General features: G+C 25.3%; 1 protein-coding gene across 3 annotated transcripts in view; it reads left to right on the top strand.

Moving 5' to 3' along the window:
• LOC134834318 (serine/arginine repetitive matrix protein 2) overlaps positions 1 to 18,668 on the top strand; it is a 144,669-nt gene that overhangs the window by 51,418 nt on the left and 74,583 nt on the right. Inside the window, exon 1 of one of the 3 annotated variants that reach the window (XM_063848939.1) lies at positions 14,352 to 14,418. The exons of the other annotated variants lie outside the window; for them this stretch is intronic. The gene's annotated coding sequence lies outside the window, so the exon portion shown is untranslated. Of the gene's footprint in view, positions 1 to 14,351; positions 14,419 to 18,668 lie in introns of those variants that run through there. 3 annotated transcript variants of the gene reach the window in all.

The raw sequence follows: 18,668 nt of genomic DNA, 5'->3' as shown, positions 1-18,668 counted from the left end.
CCATAAATTCCCTTTATGATAAAAATGAATGAAAAAATTTTAAAACTTAAGTTATCGAAAATTTAATGTTGCTTTAAAGAAGTTTTGCGAATAATTTAAAATTTTGAATTTGCTTTTTGATGAGCTTTTTATGAGATGAATGATATTCGACAATATAGCCAGGCTTAGTAGTTTCCTTGTATATTATGTAATGTCTTACAATCTCTAGTTCGATGGCATTTGAAATTTCGAAAAAAAATATGATTAGATGAGTTATTATGAGCTCAGTCATAGTCTTTTAGACAAGTAAAAGACTGATGTGAGGATTAAAGAAGAAAAAATTGATCCGAGAGCCAAGAGGTCCGTCTTTAGCCTTACTTTGTTGAGAGTTACTTCTAATATTTTTAATGGAATGATTTTTAACGAACTTTTTCTTCATCTTTTTGAATATCATTGAGAGCTTTACATCAAGGTTGCTTCTGTTCTTATAAAGACTACATTAATTATAATTTGGAATTAACATTTCGTGTGAGCTGTAAGTCTGATGCAACACAAAGCTGATTAAAAAGACGCGTACATCTGTGGATTGTGCTGTTTCGCGAGTAATTTGTATGTTGCGTTTCCGATTGAAAGGCTCTAGCGTGGCGCAACTGATAATCGCATGTCATAAGCCATCAATACGATTCTGAAACTGCAACTGAAACTCGACTCAAGGAATAGTTTATGATTTACTGTAATTATGTCATCTTGTTCTATTGCTCAAAAAATACTTCGGCTCTTATGAAATTATGATACGTTGATTTTTTTAGCAATTTTTATTTAACTTGTCAAATTTTTAAACCTGAAAACGATAAAAGCAAAAAACTTCTGAAAATTTTAAAAAAATTAGATTAAACCCTTACCTTAGATTTTTAAATTCAGTTTGTGACATGAAACAAACTCCTTCCTTGCATCGGCCTTACAAGCTTTTCAACACCATGCAGAATATAATGACCATGTTCCAGTTGATGATAAATTGAATTTATATAATGTGTTTTAATATTTTTACGCCGCGCGAGAAGCAAGTTTCTCACTGCTACTACCAAACTGCAACACAACAGCAGTAGTCGTTTCAATGTCATGTTCTATAGTGAATTTTTCACACTCTTTTTTCATTTATTTTCGTTGATAAATTGATCAACGAACGAACACAAAAAATGTGTTCTTAATTATAAATTAGATCTTTTTTACATTAATTTATTAAATATTTGATGTAAACAAAAATTCATTTTAAATTGATGTTATTATTTGCGGCTGAAGAGTTTCCTCAATGAATGTCAGTTACATTGTTTCGCAAAATAAATATTTAACACAAAATTTATTGCCGAAAAATGTGCACCGCTCACATTTCAAAGCTCAAGGCGTAAAACTGTCTCCATTAAAATGAAATATTCATCATTTATCAATATGCAAATATTATTATAAATAGAATTCATCCACGCCATTCCCAAAATACAAACCAGTGAAATCACGCCAAAACGAGGTGCGTCGTCGTTCACGTGTTTTTACGAAATTTGCTGTTAACGGAAAAAGAGGATTAATCATTAAAAGTGCGGGGCGTGTGGCAGGTTTCGTATCTGAAGAATGCGAAGCGGAAGCCATTTGCCCCGAAAATATCTAAAAGTCTGAAAGGAATATTTTTTTCGTCTAATGTCAATTAATTGGGTAATTAACCATCTGTTTCCCGCACCTTGCCAGCGAAAAAAGCAATTCGAGGATTTAGTCTCTTTCAGTTTTTTTTTTCGGTTATTCAATTTTTCAATTGAAATCGAACGAACGGGGTAAGAAATATTGGGCGATAAAACTAATTGGGCACCTGTTGCTCTCTCTTTTAACCAATAAATTGACTTAATTGAATTTTTATTTTGTTTCTTTTTTAAAAAAGGACCAATTTTTTGATAACAACTGTTGTATCAAAATTATGAGGTTTTGGTTTAATGAAAATTTTTAAAAATAAAATCAAAATAATTTTTTAATGTAAAAAAAAAATAAATATTAAAAAAAAATTAAAATTAAAAAAATATAAAAATAATATTTTTTTAAAAAATAAAATTGTATAAATAAAAAAAAATAAATTATAATTTAAAATAAAAATTCTAACAATTTTTTAAAAAATAATAAAATTAAAATATTTTTTTTAATAATTAAAAAATTAAATTATAAAATAATAAAAATTATTAAAATATAAAAAAAAAATATTTTTTTAAAAAATAAAAATAATTTTTAAAGAAATAAGAAAAAAATATCAAAATATAAAAAAGTAAATTTTTGGTTAAAAACTCACCTGACATAATTTTATTTTAAACTTACCATTGATGGAAGTTCATGAAGTTCAAGCATTTTAATTTCTATTTAATTATCTTACACTTGCTTTGTTGCTCATTTCATAAATCTCCAACAAAAAAAAACCACAACAACAATAAACGTGGAGATTAGTTGCGTAATTAGATGAATTACAGACTAACATAATGATACAAATTAGAATTATCCGGTCTACCTGTTCGTCGCGTTTTTGTTCACACTGAAAAAGCTAAACAAACGAAAAGCGGTGAAAAAAGGTGTGCTTACATTTAAATAAAATAAAATAATATCATGATGATAATACTTCTAATGAATGAATGTCAAGCCAAATTCGTGTAAATGTAATTATTACCCCCAATTTTTCTGTTTTTTTATTCGTGTCTAAGCACTAGATACAATTACCCATAAAACGAGCCGTAAATGAAGGAAGTCTCTTTTGGTAATAACAAATATTATAATGTAATTATTTCGGGCTTTTCTTGGGGAATTTTGTATGCAAAGTACTTTTAATATTCATCATGCATGTCAGTTTAACATGAAATTTGATATAAAAAATGAGTTGCTTCCTTATATCTTAGTAGGTCGAAAAGCATTAAATTTTAACCCTTTTTATTATCTTAATCGTCGTTTCTTTAAAAGAAAAAAAAAATGAATGAATACATTATAAAAATATGATAAGATTCAGATAATTTTTAATTGATTCTGCGTTTTATTTTAATTTTAATAATAAATTGTTATGCAAAGCACAAAAATGCACTGAACTGTACGGTCTGAACTAACTGAATGACACTAATTGCTTATTAAACGGCTCACGTAGCAATATATGATAAAAATTAACATAATACAAAAAAAAATTATGGTAGAATAACAATAGAATGAAAATTTGCTATTAATCTTAGATAATAGCAACAATAAATTATGAACTGTATCAGTTTTGAGGCATTTTAATTAGGAGAGCTTAAGGAATATAAATTTTTTAAACTTCTTTATGTTCAGAAAAAATAAAAAAAATTAATGAAAAAAATGATTCAACTTACAAAATATTGTTTAAGATATTTTTTAAAATTTTTAATTTATTTTATTAATATTATTAAAAATTAATTTTATTAAAAGTAAAATTAATTAATTCATTAATTAATAAAATTAAAATGTTATTAAAACTTTATTAAAAATTAATTTTAAAAAAATTTAATTAACTATTTTTTTTAAATATTATTTAATAAATTTTTAATTAAATTTAAAATATTTAAAAATTTAATAATTTTTCAAATTTACCAAAATTTTATTTTATAAAAAAAAAAAATGAAGAAAAAATATTAAATTCCAAATATTTACTTTTTTAGTTTAATTTTATTTAATTTGAGAAAATCTCAAGATTTCTTATTTTTTAAACTTAATTTTAGTACCTATGTCATTTTTTTAACTTTAGATTTTTTTCTAATTCTTTAAATTTTATTCAATTTTATAAATTTATTCATTTTGTCTTTTAATAAAATATGAGTAAAAAAAATTTTTTCTACTTAACTCTTTGCGCTATTATAGCTTTAATGCATATTCCATCTTCTTCTCTTCCCGTAAAACACTATAAAATTATTGAAAATAAAAAAACAAAACATAATTTGCTTACTTAATTGCACTACTTAAACAGCAGATTGGTTAGATAGCTTGCTCCCACTCTTGACGTTCTTGCTGTTATTCACACTATTTTTATTTATTTATGTTTGAAACTCTTGCATGCTTCATGGGTACAGTTGTTCGTTCGAAGTTCACCATCGCATATCATGAGTGCAGACCATTATATAAAAAATTTTATTTGATAAATTATTTTTTAATTGTAAAACTTTTTCAGTTGAGTTTTTATAATGGAAATGCCTATAATTAAATTTAAAAATGCTTCCTTTCCTTTAATTTTCTGCTGTCTTTCCATCAATCGTCGCATCATAATTCAATTTCCTCTTTTTGAACTATCGATCTTTAAATATAAATAAAATTTGCCATGAAAATCGCTCCGAGGAGGGAAAATGATATATTTTTGTCTCACGCCCGAATTATTACAAATCTAATGTAAATAAATGAATAGTAATTTACATAAATTTTGGCACTGCTGAGTTTTGTGTCAACAATCATAAAGTTTTGCAACCACATACACGTCATTTAGCATAAATTAGAGACAATCTTTCTCACACATGCTGATTCCTTCCTTTTCTGCTGCGTATTTTTTTCCTCTATTTTCCAGAGATTTTCCTGTTTTGCTAAATTCACAGCAGACGAGTCGGGACAAACAATTGTTTCCCTCTTGTTTGCACATCTCCATATACGTCTCCCTTGTTTTGCGCTGTTGGTTCCGACACAAAGAAGTTTTTGTGTGTATGTGCTCGGATAATCCTTTCGTTCAAACAAACAACCAACATATTGTTGTCTGTTCCTCTATTTTGGCGCTATGATGATGTTCACTGACTTTTACCTCAAAATATTTTAAAATATTTTGCACGTAACTTGATGAAAATTTTACTGCTTTTCCCATCAAGAGTCATGTTATCTGACTAATTTTGAATGAATTTACATACATTTTTATCCTTTATATCGCTCGAAAATCGGCGCACGAATCGACGTCTAGCAACAATAAAATTTTATTTCACTCAATTTTCATGTCATGAGAGAATCATTTGAATCTATTTTCCATCAGCCTACGTTATCGGATAACAAAATTCACCTTTTTAGCACCTTTTCTGCTCTTAAAATAATCAAAAAGCATGATGATTTGTGTAATGCTTCGTCCTCTTTTGCCACGTCAGCATCACAAACATCATCAACAACACCCACAAAAAAAGCAAAGTGTCATGTTGAAATGTTTTTTGAGTGAGTGTAAATTTTGGGATGACGATTATTATGTCGTTTACATATTTATTATTATTCCGGACGACACTGACGACGACGCACGACGAGTATTTGTTGTTTGTCTAATGAAATTATAATAATTTTACATGTTTGACCTAATAATAGACTTGTTCATAAAGCGACCTAATTTATGTTTCTATTAGAGAAGTAAATGATGAGTATCAAGTAATTAACAGAAATATCTTTGGCATACTAATGGTTGCGATGATTATTTCGTGTCACATCAGTTAATGGACCTGCGTTGGATTAATTGAGATAGATTTTGGCCGAGATTTGTCAAATTCTTTCAGATTTTTAATTAAATATGTTTTGATTGAATTCTTTAAGTTGATTTCTCTTATCTGTATTTGAGCAAAATTTTGACCCATTTAAAAAAAGTTTTAAACTGACATTGACCTTAATAGATCAGAAATGTGTCGCATTTTCGCTTTGAATGATAATTTGAATCATTTAATCCTGAAAATTAAAAACTGAAGCCTTTTCGCGTGAATATTAATATTTTCCCATATTGTCTAGTGGTTAGGATACTCACAGCTTTAACTCCAAAGGTCCTTTTTCAGAAGGTCTGAAATAAAAAAAAATATAAGTTTAGTAAACTTGTTAAAAAATCCATAAACTTACCTTTAATTTCTTCCATAGATCCTCAAGCCAATCAAATTTGTCAGTTTTTGCTCATTTAACTCTAAATCATTTTGTTTTCCTCAACATTTGTGTCTCAGCATCGGTTTCCTCTGCAAATTCTCTCGTTCGCTGAATCCAACGATGAAATACGACGAGACGCAAATAAGTATTTGCATTCCTGTTTCCGTTTTTTGTTCAAAACTCAAGTGCCTTGACGATGCCAAACAACAATCGACAACGAAAACAACCCGACACTTGTGTTCAATACATTAACTTTGCATTGCGAGCAACTTTTTAAAAGGAGCTTATTTGGGGATTATGTAACACTTGTAACGTCACAATATGTGCTTCTAATTCGCATTTTCAATGCCAGTCTATCTATCGATGATCCCTCACATATCACAAACAGAGACGCATTGTCTTTTATAAAAGGGTGTCGATTTTAAGGACAATTCATGTCATGTCATCACGTACAAACATGCAGATATTGTTGTTGTCTCTCGTCTATTTTATTTTTTCAGGCTGGAATAATACGACAAAGTAGTCAATTGAAATCAGTCAGTCACAATCACAGCTGGTTGAATTTATGTCTTGTTCATCTTTTTAAAATCTGCTTAAAATCCACAATAAAGCGGATTTATTACTTTCGTGCAATATGTTACGCCGAAAATACAAAAAAAAAGTTAAAGAGACTAAATAGTTTGATACGTTTAACAAATTGCAACTGCTGGATAGAGGACGATGGTAGTTTCTGGTTAACCAAATCACTTCCTGCGCCCTGTTTCGTTACAAGACAAGTTTGAGACAAGACAATAACATGATGATGATCTTCCGAGATAACCCTCAGCATCAATCCATTTACCTTCATCCATTTCCCCATCCATAAATCTATTGACGATTTAGAGGAAAAGTAGACAGACATAGTTTTTCACCCCATTTTACCGATTTGTTTCAGCATTTCTTAAGAATTTGTGGGGCACGATAATTGTAAAGTTGTCCTTCCGTGGATTTGGTTGAAAATGAAGCCTTTTCGCAACAAAAATTAAATTTTCCCATATTGTCTAGTGGTTAGGATACTTACAGCTTTGATTCCAAATTTTTGGCTCTTCAGTTTTAGTTTCTGAAAAATAAATAAAAAAATTGGTTAAATCCTGAAATTTTGAAAACTAAGTTGAAACCAAAGTGATGACTTGGTAAGTAAACTTACCAAATAAAAAAATTTTAAATAAAAATATAAATTCAGATGAAATTCCTGAAAAATTAAAAAAAAAATATTAAAACCTGAAATTCTGAAAAAAAAATCCTTAAAAGTACCCAAATATCCAAGATATTAAAAAAATAAATGTAAAATTTCACAAAAAAATATTTAAAAACTTACCAAATATTAAAAAAAATTAACAAAAATCTATAAAAAAAATATTTTAAACAAAATTTTAAAAACTTACCAAATAATTAAGAAATTTTAAAATAAATATATAAAATAAAAATTTAAAAACATAAAAAATATTAAAGAAATTTAAAAAAATAAAATAATTAAAATCTTGAAAAATTAAAACCTAAAATTATGAAAAAAATCTAAAAACTCAACTTAAAAACTTAAGAAATTAAAAAAATATTTTAAATAAATTTTTAAAAAAATTACCAAATCATAAACTAATTTTTAAAAAAATAAAATAAATAAAAAATTCAAATAAATTCATTAAAAATTAAAAAATAAATATTTTTAAACCCAAATTCTGCAAAAAATCTAAAAAATTATTTAAAAACTAAAAAAGTTAAAAAAAAAATAAAATTAAAAAAAAATTTAAATCTAAAATAAAATACTGTAAAAATTTTAAAACTTAAGAAAATAAAAAAAATATTTTTAAATAAAAATTTAAAAACTTACCAAAAATTTTGAGATATGCTTAAAAATAAATCAAAATGCGGTTAAGATGTTCATTTCACGAAATCCCTTAGATCTTGTTCATCCTTAAAAGACATGTAAAAGTATTATCATACACTTATCGTTTCACTTATGATCTTTTTTTTTCTTTCCATTTTCCTTTTAGTGCAAAAAAAAACGAAAAAAAGAGGAAGAAAAAGTGCCACAAGATACCAATTGATATAATAAAATAATATAAGAGCCTGAAACATATTCCATTCTCCTTCTTCTTTCTTTTTATGTTTTCACGTACTAAACACTATTGGAAAAGAAGACATTGTGTTACGCATATTTGTATCCATTTATGATAACACGGAAAATTTATTGAATTTTTCCTTTTAAAATATATTTTTATATCTTTTTTGGTCGCTGCTGCAAAACTGTGGAGAAAATTGATTTGTTCTGTTTTTTATGGTCTTTCTCCCTGCTGTATGCGAGTCGAGTTGTCGCGCGAATTTAGTAGCAAAACGTGATTTTAATTTTGTGTGCACTTTTGTATCATTTAAACTTTTTTTCTGAAATATTTGAAAATTTGCCAAAAAAAAAAAGTGACAAATAATACGAAAAAAAAAGTATTCTAGGAGGCATTTAGTTTTTAATTAAAAATTGTAATGCCGTTGTCTTCCGTTTCGCTGGCGAGTAATTCACACTCATTTATCACACCATATTTTGATTGTTCGTGTCTCCCAAAAGCAAAGTGACATTCCTGTATAGTTGTCACTGCCAAATAGAGATTTAACAAAATTACAGAGTATCACTTTTGTTTTATTTCACTTCATTTGTCACACACATTGCGGCCTATTTTTTTTTTTTTTGCTTGTAAATGTGTGCGACACTTGCTGTAATAATAAAAATCTAGTAAAAGTTTTTGGAAGGTAATTTGCTCGTTTTTCGTAATAAATGGACCCGAGGGATAGTTTTGTACAAATTTGAACGCCAAAAAATAAAAAAAATACGAGACAGCTCTGTGGATACGCATTTTTAGCTTGGAAACAATAAAAATGGAAGATTAGTGGTTAGGGGAAAAAAGTCACTTTTGTGACCAGTTGAAGTCGCACTTCGAGATTGTCGCATTCAACGCACGAACAGAAAAATCACCGAAGAAGAGAAAAAACGTCTGACAATAAAAAAAAAAAGCAAAACTACCTAGAATGGAAGTTCAGTCCACTAAAAGCATTTTGTGGTAATTCGTACCTCACATGTATGTGCAAAGTATGGCCATGAAAGACCGTCATTCCATATAAATTTTATTTTTTATACATTTTTTTATTGTTATTAACTCTATTTCATACCCAATTTATATTCTAAGACCGATGCGGTAAGAATTTCATACTAACAAAGGGGGAATTCCATCAGTCTACTCGAAAAATTTCAAACGGAAGATTTTAAAATTTAGTGTCACACGATAGATGGCGCTGATTAACTTTTGTCTTATTTTCAACCAAATTAGGGGAACTCACCCTTCCTGTTTTCTAATCTCTATCAAAACGCATTGACAAGATTCACCCTCGTCATTATTTGGATGTCAATCTTCCCTCTCATTAATTTGAACTTTTTCGTCCTCCCCTCCCCCTTGAAAGTTTTTGATGTTCACAAAAAAATCTATAGATGGCGCCCGCCATACTGAACCCTTTTTTATCATCACTTAATATATCCATTACCGCCTTTCAAATCACGTGCGAGTCATTTGCTGTAACTTTTATTACTTTATTACTGTTTCAATTGATTTGTTTACAATTTTTACTCTCTCTCGGATGCTGTAGAGGAGTCAATAACATATGCACGTGTTTTTTCACTCCTTTGTACTTTTTCATGGACTACAGGGACTACTTACTTGAAAAATGGAATCTTTTGTCATCTGGCACGAAATTCGACGAAATATTTTTATCTGATTTGAATTGAAAACTTTGTTGTTTGTTTGTCTACTTATTACCAGCTGATGTTTTTTTTTTGTTTGTATCTCTCTCTTGTGCGATGTTTGTAAAAATTTAGAAAGAAAAGTTTTTGAAAAGTTTTGCCAACAAAAATATGTTTCAAGAGTTTTCTTTTTGCGAAAAATTATTACAAACATATTTCTTTTGTTCAATTTAAAAGGCGACATCCGTGTTTTGCTTGTTTTTGTATCATGTTATTTTTTTGAAAAATAATGTAGAATCTAAGCTGATATTTTATTAGATTAACAAGCGACAAGCGTAAATTAATCTCTCGATTAACTCTGTTTTAAATTTTTAAGTAATCTAGTCACGATCACTAACTTATTGTTTTTTTTTTCTCTTTTCAGGTGAGTGAATCACTTTTGCGTTCAATAAATTAAGTTAGATGTCCTTGGAAGGTTGTAAGTAGTGAGATATTTAATGTGGTTTTGATCAAAAAGGAACTGTTCTTAAAAGAATTATTTAAAAAAAAAATATTCTTTACTAATTTTTAATAAAAATCCATAAAGAAATTTCATATAAAAATTTTAAAAATTTAAAATTTTTTTTTTCTTAGTTGAATAAATAATTAATTTATTTTCATTTTTGTTAATTTTTTTTTGGAATTTAACAATTAGGCGAATAAATTTAATAATATTTTCATTTTTTGTCCCATGAGGATTTTTACGAGGGAGGGGGGGGAGGAATAAAAAAATAAATATTTTTGAATTTTTTGTTTGTAATTTTAACCGTTTTTAGACGTTGAACGATGATTCTTAACATTTTTTTTTAATTTTAGAAAATATTATTTTAAAATTTAAACTTAAAAGTAAAGAAAAATCAAACAAAATCTCCACAAAATAAAAATTTTTGAAAAAAGTAAATTTGGTCACGTGACTTTCAAAAAAATGTTTTTCAATTTATCAAAAGAAAATGTCTTAATGTCTTAAGCGAATTTCTTTGGTTTTTTGTATGATTTTACCATAAACATTTATTTTTCATGATAAAAAATCCAAAGAAAAATTCCAAAAAGTGTCAAAAATATTTGTATTTTATATTTAATTTTTATTTTTCCCCCTGATTTTTTTCGACAAAATCGGAGGGGGGTGACAAAAAATGGATATATTAAATTTATTCGCCTTAATAAAAAAAAAATTTAAAAAAAAAAAATTTATTAAATAAATAATAAAAAAATAATAATAAAAAATAAAATGATAAAAGAATATTTTATTATATTAAATATTTAATTAATTTTAATTTATTAATTAAATTTTTTTAATTCATTTATTAAATCAAATAATTTAACAAAAAAAAAATCTACTTTAAAAAATCATTCTGTCAGTTCTGTCATAAAAATTATTCTATAGAATCAAATTGCCCTTATTCGATAAATTCCGAAGATACGTCAAAAAAATAAAATAAATAATTCTAATGCGATTTTAATAATAAATAATAGCCAATATTGCACAATACTTAAAAATTCTTTTACAATTCCATAAAATTCGCCGAATGCGTGGTAATCCATTTTTGTTGTTTTATAAAATAAAAAAAAATTAAAAGCAAACAACAAAAAATAATATGAATGAGCAATTAAACACTCTTTATATGGTTCGATAGATGGAATCATTAACAATGTTATATTAATAAATAATTCACATGATTATTATTATTAAGTTTGTATTGACACATTTTGCAAGAATCTACAGAATTTACACGACTGATGTGACTTTTTTTTCGTTAGAATTCAAAAGAAATACAAAAGTGGAATGACCAAATGGAGGTTGTTGAATGAACGTGAGCTTCGTAACTGTGATTCTATTGCCTGGAAGACTCTTCGTCTAATAAATAGAAGAAAAAAATGATTTTGAGAGTGTATTTGATGAATGTTGCAAATAACTGTATCAAATATCATCGTACTATATAAAATAAATGCTAATTATAATTTTTTCCCGTGTCTTGTCTGCTTCTTTTATAACATTTTAATTACACAGTTATATTATATGAAAAAAGAAACAGAACAGGTGTAACGATCACTATCGTCGTGTTAGTATTTATTTATGATATTTGCCGTTTTGTGTTAAATAAAAGAGCAAGCGTAGTGATAGACAGATAAGTTATCTAATTAGACATGAGTTGAACATGAAGTAGAACGATAAACTTCCTTTCGTTGCATAGTTTTATGACTTAATTCGTACTTTTATTATTTTGCAAATCGATTTTGAATAATTTTATAAAATGTCTTGTAACTTCAATAAGTCAAAAACTTTTTAAAAAAATCTCTTCGTTATAGGTTTTTTAAATTTTTGGCTCTTTTTAAAATTAATTTGATTAATTAATTAAATTAAATTAAATTAAATTAAATTGAATTAAATTAATTAAAATTAATTAAAATTTTTTTTTTAATATAATTTTTTTTAAAATTTTCTAAATATTAATAATAAAAATGATTTTCTTAAATTTTATTTAATTATTTTTTTTTATTAAATTAAATAATATAATAATAATTTTTAAATAAATTAATTTACTTTAAAATTTATTAATTAATAAATATTTATTTTTTTATATAATTTTTTTTTAATTTTTTTAAAAATTAATAAATATTAAAAATATTATTTGAATATTATTATATTATAAATATTATTATTAATTTTTAAAATTATTTAAGGTCAAAATAATTTAAAAAAAATATAATATTTCTATTAAATAAAATATTTATTTTAATCGGATACAAAGTTGTCATAAACATCATTAATAAACGTTTAAAAAACATCAATAGAATTCTAAGTGGAATAAAATTACTTCTGAAAAAAAAACTAAAAAATAAAATTTACATCCTAATTGTAAATTATAAGCAATCACAATCATCATAATAAATAAATAATTGCAACAAGTTCAATTATATACAATTAAAATACATTTAACATACATTTTTTGTATCATTAACATTACCCATAATTAAACACAAAATTGTATTTATTTAATTTTTTCTGAAATGTTTTGACATCTACCAATATAAACATTCGCAGAAGAATCACTTCAAAGGCAATAAATTTGTACCATGACAAATTTCAACAATAACAATATATCTTATTTGTTATAGTATGATACATACATCCCCTTTATAAAAACTATAAGATTAAACGTCTAGTAAAGTCACATCAAGTGACCAGCTGTATATATTTATCAAAGTTTTGATAAATATATTTTTTTTTGTATTTTTAGAACACACGACTTCAATAATTCAGTGTTGTTATCTATTAAAAGAAACCTGTCCTTAATAAAAAATAATGTGACAAATTATGTGAAAAGTACCACAAGTTAAACAACTGATTAAATAATAATTTATCAGAAAGTAACGTACTTTTTATGGGTTATCTTTTATTATTTATTTTATTAGTATTTATTATGAACACTCCTGAACTCATGGCATGGAAAAAGTCGGAAATGTTAAACAATTATTAAAACATTAGAAATTTATTGTATTTAACATTCAGAAGTTCAATAAAAATTTCAACAATGAACTTTCGACAGAAGTTAATAATAATATTATAATAAACAAGTAAATTAGTTGTGCCGGTGTATTTATGACGATCATCATTATTAATATATAATATACTATATATTATAAAAATACGTTTTTTGTATAGTTTTAATGAGTGTCTCACACACATTTTATTATTATATTATTTTTTTATTAAAATGTATAGACATCCCATTCTCTTGTAACATATATAGTACATCATATATATAGCGAGTGTATATTTTTATACTATACTCCATTCATTTCATTCAACATTGACTTTGCTTTTACACATGGACACTGTATAAATAAATGTTTATAAGTGTGTGTCGGTATGTTCCATACACATTGTGTGGAGTGAGTTGCGTGCTTCCTACCTATGTAGGGGTATTCAAACAGAAAATATGATAATAATAAAAATCTTATTCAGTGGTTACAGCTTAAGTGGAAACATATACCGTCATTAGTTTACGTTCAGTCCTCGACCGTCGCAGGTTTATTATATATACATTTATATAAATATATATGATTAACTGAAAAAAGTGCATTATTTCGTAAAATAAAAAAAAATATATATAAAATTATTTAAATATTTAAAATAAAAAAAAATAAAAAGTGACTTAAAACAATGAATGATAATAAATAATTAATAATGTTGATGACAATAAAGTATCAAATATAACAAAAGATCAAAAAGACAAGTAAAACCCTAATTTCAACCCATTAATTTGCCATCACGTAATTGATATGATTCCTACAAATTATCCGACGGTTTAAAGTTTCCTCAAAATAATTTACAATTAACTTCTGCTCCAGAGATCACCCTTTTACTATTATATTATACATCTATATTATTATTGTGTACAAATGATGTTACATTATACTAAATCAACATTGTGATATAAAAGGAAATTTATTTTCAACTAATGATGATGATGATAAATAATTATATATAAAAGTGTCAAATATTTGGCCACGAAAAAAATTCTTTTTAACAATTGAATTTAAATAATATTAATAAATAAAATAAATTGTACAAAAATTGCCTCAAGTGATTTAATATTATAAAAAAAAAATATTTATAACAATAGTACTTGATTAAAAAAAATATAACTTCTAAGAAATTTCTATTAGAAATATTGAATTGAATTGAATCAAAAAAAAGGGAAAGGAAGATAGCATTAACAATGGATACGCGTAACATTGATCAACTTTTCACCAAAGTAAGTAAGACACGCTATTTTAAATATTTAATTTGCGTCCCTGAACGGCATCGCGGCGGTTGTTGACAAATGCTCAATAAATCATCATGATTTTATTGGTAACGAGGACATGAAGGTAGAACATGAAGTAGAATCGTCGAAACAATCAATAATAAACTTTTATATAATAATAAAAACAAAACGACATGTAACATACTTGTTTCTTGTTAACAGATAATGAACTCAAATCACGCAAAAGAATTGCTTTCACCATAAAAAATTGGCCAAAATTTTGACAACAAGTGACTTTTTTCACACAAAAGTAATAGAAATTAAAAAAAGAAATTTTTTGAATAGAAGTTATTTAATTTTTATTATGAAGAAAAAAATTAAAATAAAAATTTTGTGTCTTATGTGAATTTTTTTTAATAAAAATTTGTTTTAAATAATATTATATAATAATATTTTATAATATTTAATAATTAATATTTATTAAATATATTTAATAATGAATAAATATTATTTATTAATCTAAAAAAAATTTTATATTTAATTTTATGAGATTATTATAAATATTATTATTATATTAAATTTTCTAAAAAATTTTTTTTTATAAATTAGGACAAAATTTGACGTTTTATGAGATTTTTTAAATTTTTTAATTTATTGTTTTATAATAATTTTATTTTATATAATATATATTATTTTAGTATAATATATAATAATATTAATATTAATAAAATATAAATTAAAATACAAAATTTTTTATTATATAAAATTTAAAAAATCTCATAAACTGTTACATTTTATCCTTATAAAAAATATTTTCAAAACAAAAAAAAATAGTCTATAAAGATCCAACCGCAGACATAAACAAATAAAGTACAAAGAAAGTATATAATTAAAAACATACATAATTCCGGATGTTTATCAATACAAACAACATCACTCAATTTATTATTATTTTATAAAATATTATTTAAAAAAAATTTAAACGTTTATTTAGTCGCAAAAAACCCACTCACTTTAACATATTTATTTTAAAATAATAAAAAATACTCACTTAGACTTTGTTTATTTTAGTGAAATTTCATTTTGTTTTATCTAGATATCTGTTTGCGGTTTTAATACAAGATTCACAAAATTTTTTACATTGTTTACATATTTATAAATAATATACTTGTCATTGTTATCGCCAGCCGGTCCCGTCGGCGTATTTATTTTAATATTTACAAAAAAAAATGTTAATCTAGATTTACTCAGCAAAATGTGTCATGATAACATTTTTTTTTTTTTTTGATATACTTATCTAGAAGGAATTCTCTGCGTTATTTACTGTTAGTTTAGACATATTTTACTAACATATATATTTTATAGTTAGAATATTTGTGTGTAATTGTGACTGACCGTTACATAACTCCGTTTCTTCTTCCAAGTTTTCTATTTTATATAATTTATTTGTAAACCAGTTCGATCTTTGCTTAACTGTTACAGCTGTTTAATCATTGGACAAGTTGTGAGATAATTTGCTCTTATTTTATGATTATTATTATTAGATTTTTATTCAATTTCTGCGAAAATGACCTATTTATTTATTTCTTATTATTAAATATTATTATTTTAAAAAAGTTAGTCCAGTTTATTTTACATCAATAAATATTAAAAAATTAATAAACATGTAATTTTTTCACACAACTGTGACATTGTTCACGCCTAACTGTCGTTCCTCATACGTACGATGATACCCAACTTCTTTCTTTCGCGTGTAAATATAAATAAATAAATAAAATTAATCATAATATTACGGGCTTTTCACATTGCATTGCGTGGGACGTCATTCAAAGCCGCACGAAATGTGTTTGAAAATTATAAATAAACAATTTTGTTGTTATTTTATTTTTTTTTTAATAACAATATTAATGCTAATAATATCATCAAAAAATTTTAAAAAAAATAATTTTTTAATAATTTATTATTGCAAAATTAATAATTTCATTAAAAATTAAAATACTTAAAAGGACGGGCAATGTCACGAAAAACGAATGTAACGAGATCATTATTTAAGATAGCGTTGCGTGGCTAAATTAGATCAAAATTTAATAATTTTCGGAAATAATTTGCCTCATTTTCCCGATTGTCTGACATATACGTGCCTAAATGGTGAATTAATGATCGATGCCGCCCGAAAATTATGACCGCAGTACGAGAACTGAAAAAAAAAATTATAGGTAATTAAATTCCTTTCCGTTCAATTACGAAGAGCGGGAAACACTTATTTCATTTTGAAAAATTAATTTTAATGATCAAGTTTATGCCGAAATAATAATGATTTGCCGCGAAATTTGGCATTCGAGGATTACTAAGTACTTTGTTGGTCAATTAATCGCAGGTGCATTTCAATTTTTTTATTTCAAAAAAAAATTTTTAATCGAAATTTGAAATTATTTTTTTTTTAATATCAATTTTATTAAATTTTAATTTTTTTTTTAATAATTATTAATTTTTAAATTTATTTTTGTATAAATTTAAAATTAAATTAAAATTATTAAGTATTTTTTTATATTAAAAAATTAAAAAAAATAAATTATTATAAAAAGCAAAAAAAGTTTAGATCGTAATTTTACTTTTGTGAATTTAATAAAAAATAAAAAAAAACAATTAATTAAACTTCATTAAATTTTAAATATTTATTTTTATTTAATAATTTTAATTAATTTTTATTTTTTTTAAAAAAATTAATTCATAAAAATTTTATACAATTTTTTTTTTAATAGTAATTATTTTAAAAATAATAATTTATAATACTTTTTATTCATTTTTTTATTTTATATTTATTATTTAAAATTAATTATTTTTTTAATTAAAGAAAATTAAATTTTAGCAAAAAAAAAATAATATTTTTTTATAAAAATATATTCAATGAACCTTACCCAAAAAAATTCTAAACTAAAAACTATCGTGACTTGTCACCCAAAAAAAATCCAACGCAATATAAAATCATAAATTTCTACCCAAAAAAATAAATCATTTTACGGTGACACATAATCATCATCACTCTTGTTGTTAGTTTTCCTTCTGCTCATGCAACAGCAACACATGCTTCAGGAATAAAAACACATTATTAAAGTCATTTGTTCTTTAGCGCGACGCACCGCCAAGAACACAAACCAAGGGAAAGTAACACTCACGGAATTTCATGCGGGACCCAAACAGTGGCAAGATCGTTAATGACAGCATTATAAATTTCCAAAAGGGACATGAAGATATCAAGATACACTCATGTTACGACGACATTATTAATTAAAATCACATATTTGAGCCATTTTATGGGAATAGAAAAACGTGAACAAATATCAAGCATTTGTCGCGCTGCTACTGCTGCAAAAGAAAGAACGAAGACATGGAAAAAATGAATGTACTAAATTACTCAAGAAATATTTCTTTTCTGCGATTTATTTTGTATTTTATTAAGTTATGTCTCGGGAAAAACAAACTTGAAGGCAGACAAAATTAATATTGTCATCATCATCAAAGGCATCTGAAATTTATCTTTTTTATATGAAGAAACTAAATTTCATACAAATGAGTTTAATGTTTTTCCGGTTCACAAATGCATTTCGACGAAAATAAACACGCACATGTGTCATATTTTTCGTTTATTTCGATGTAAAATGAGATTTGTATCTAATTGGTACTCTACTGCATCGGAGCGTTTGACGCGTCTTTCATCACAATTTGGCATCAAATTGAAGGTCAAACGTCAGATGCGATTATCCACGACACAGCGACGACGCGAACGACGACTAAAAAAGGGCATTTTTCCCGTTTTGAAACAATAATTAATATTCATAAAGAGTTCCAATGTTTACATAAAAATCATTTTAACCAACTTGAACAACGTAGGTACTGTAACTTTTCCAATCAACGCAGGGTGGTCAATTGAAAAACCGACAACATGTAAATATTTTTGCATATCATCCCATTTAAGGAATAACATGAAACAATGACATTGTTTGGCGTTTCCAAGCTTGGTTGAGACAGAGCGAGAGATATGCACGAGACATGTGCGAGGAGATGCGAGGCGAACAGACATTAGTTAGCATTAATTAGATAAGAGCGTTAAAAGAGAGCAACAAAATGTAAATGATACTGGAATGTTAAAATTTTTCTTATCTTAAACACTTAAATAATTGATTGAATGTTTTTTACTTCGTTTTTCTTCTTTTAGGTTTATGTTATTGGTTTATTAAAAGGAACGTGATTTTAATGCG

Source organism: Culicoides brevitarsis, chromosome 3, assembly GCF_036172545.1.
Source record: "Culicoides brevitarsis isolate CSIRO-B50_1 chromosome 3, AGI_CSIRO_Cbre_v1, whole genome shotgun sequence".
In the NCBI taxonomy this organism is placed as follows: domain Eukaryota; kingdom Metazoa; phylum Arthropoda; class Insecta; order Diptera; family Ceratopogonidae; genus Culicoides; species Culicoides brevitarsis.
The sequence above is the reverse complement of the archived record's forward strand: the minus strand, read 5'-3'. Positions and strand labels throughout refer to the sequence as shown.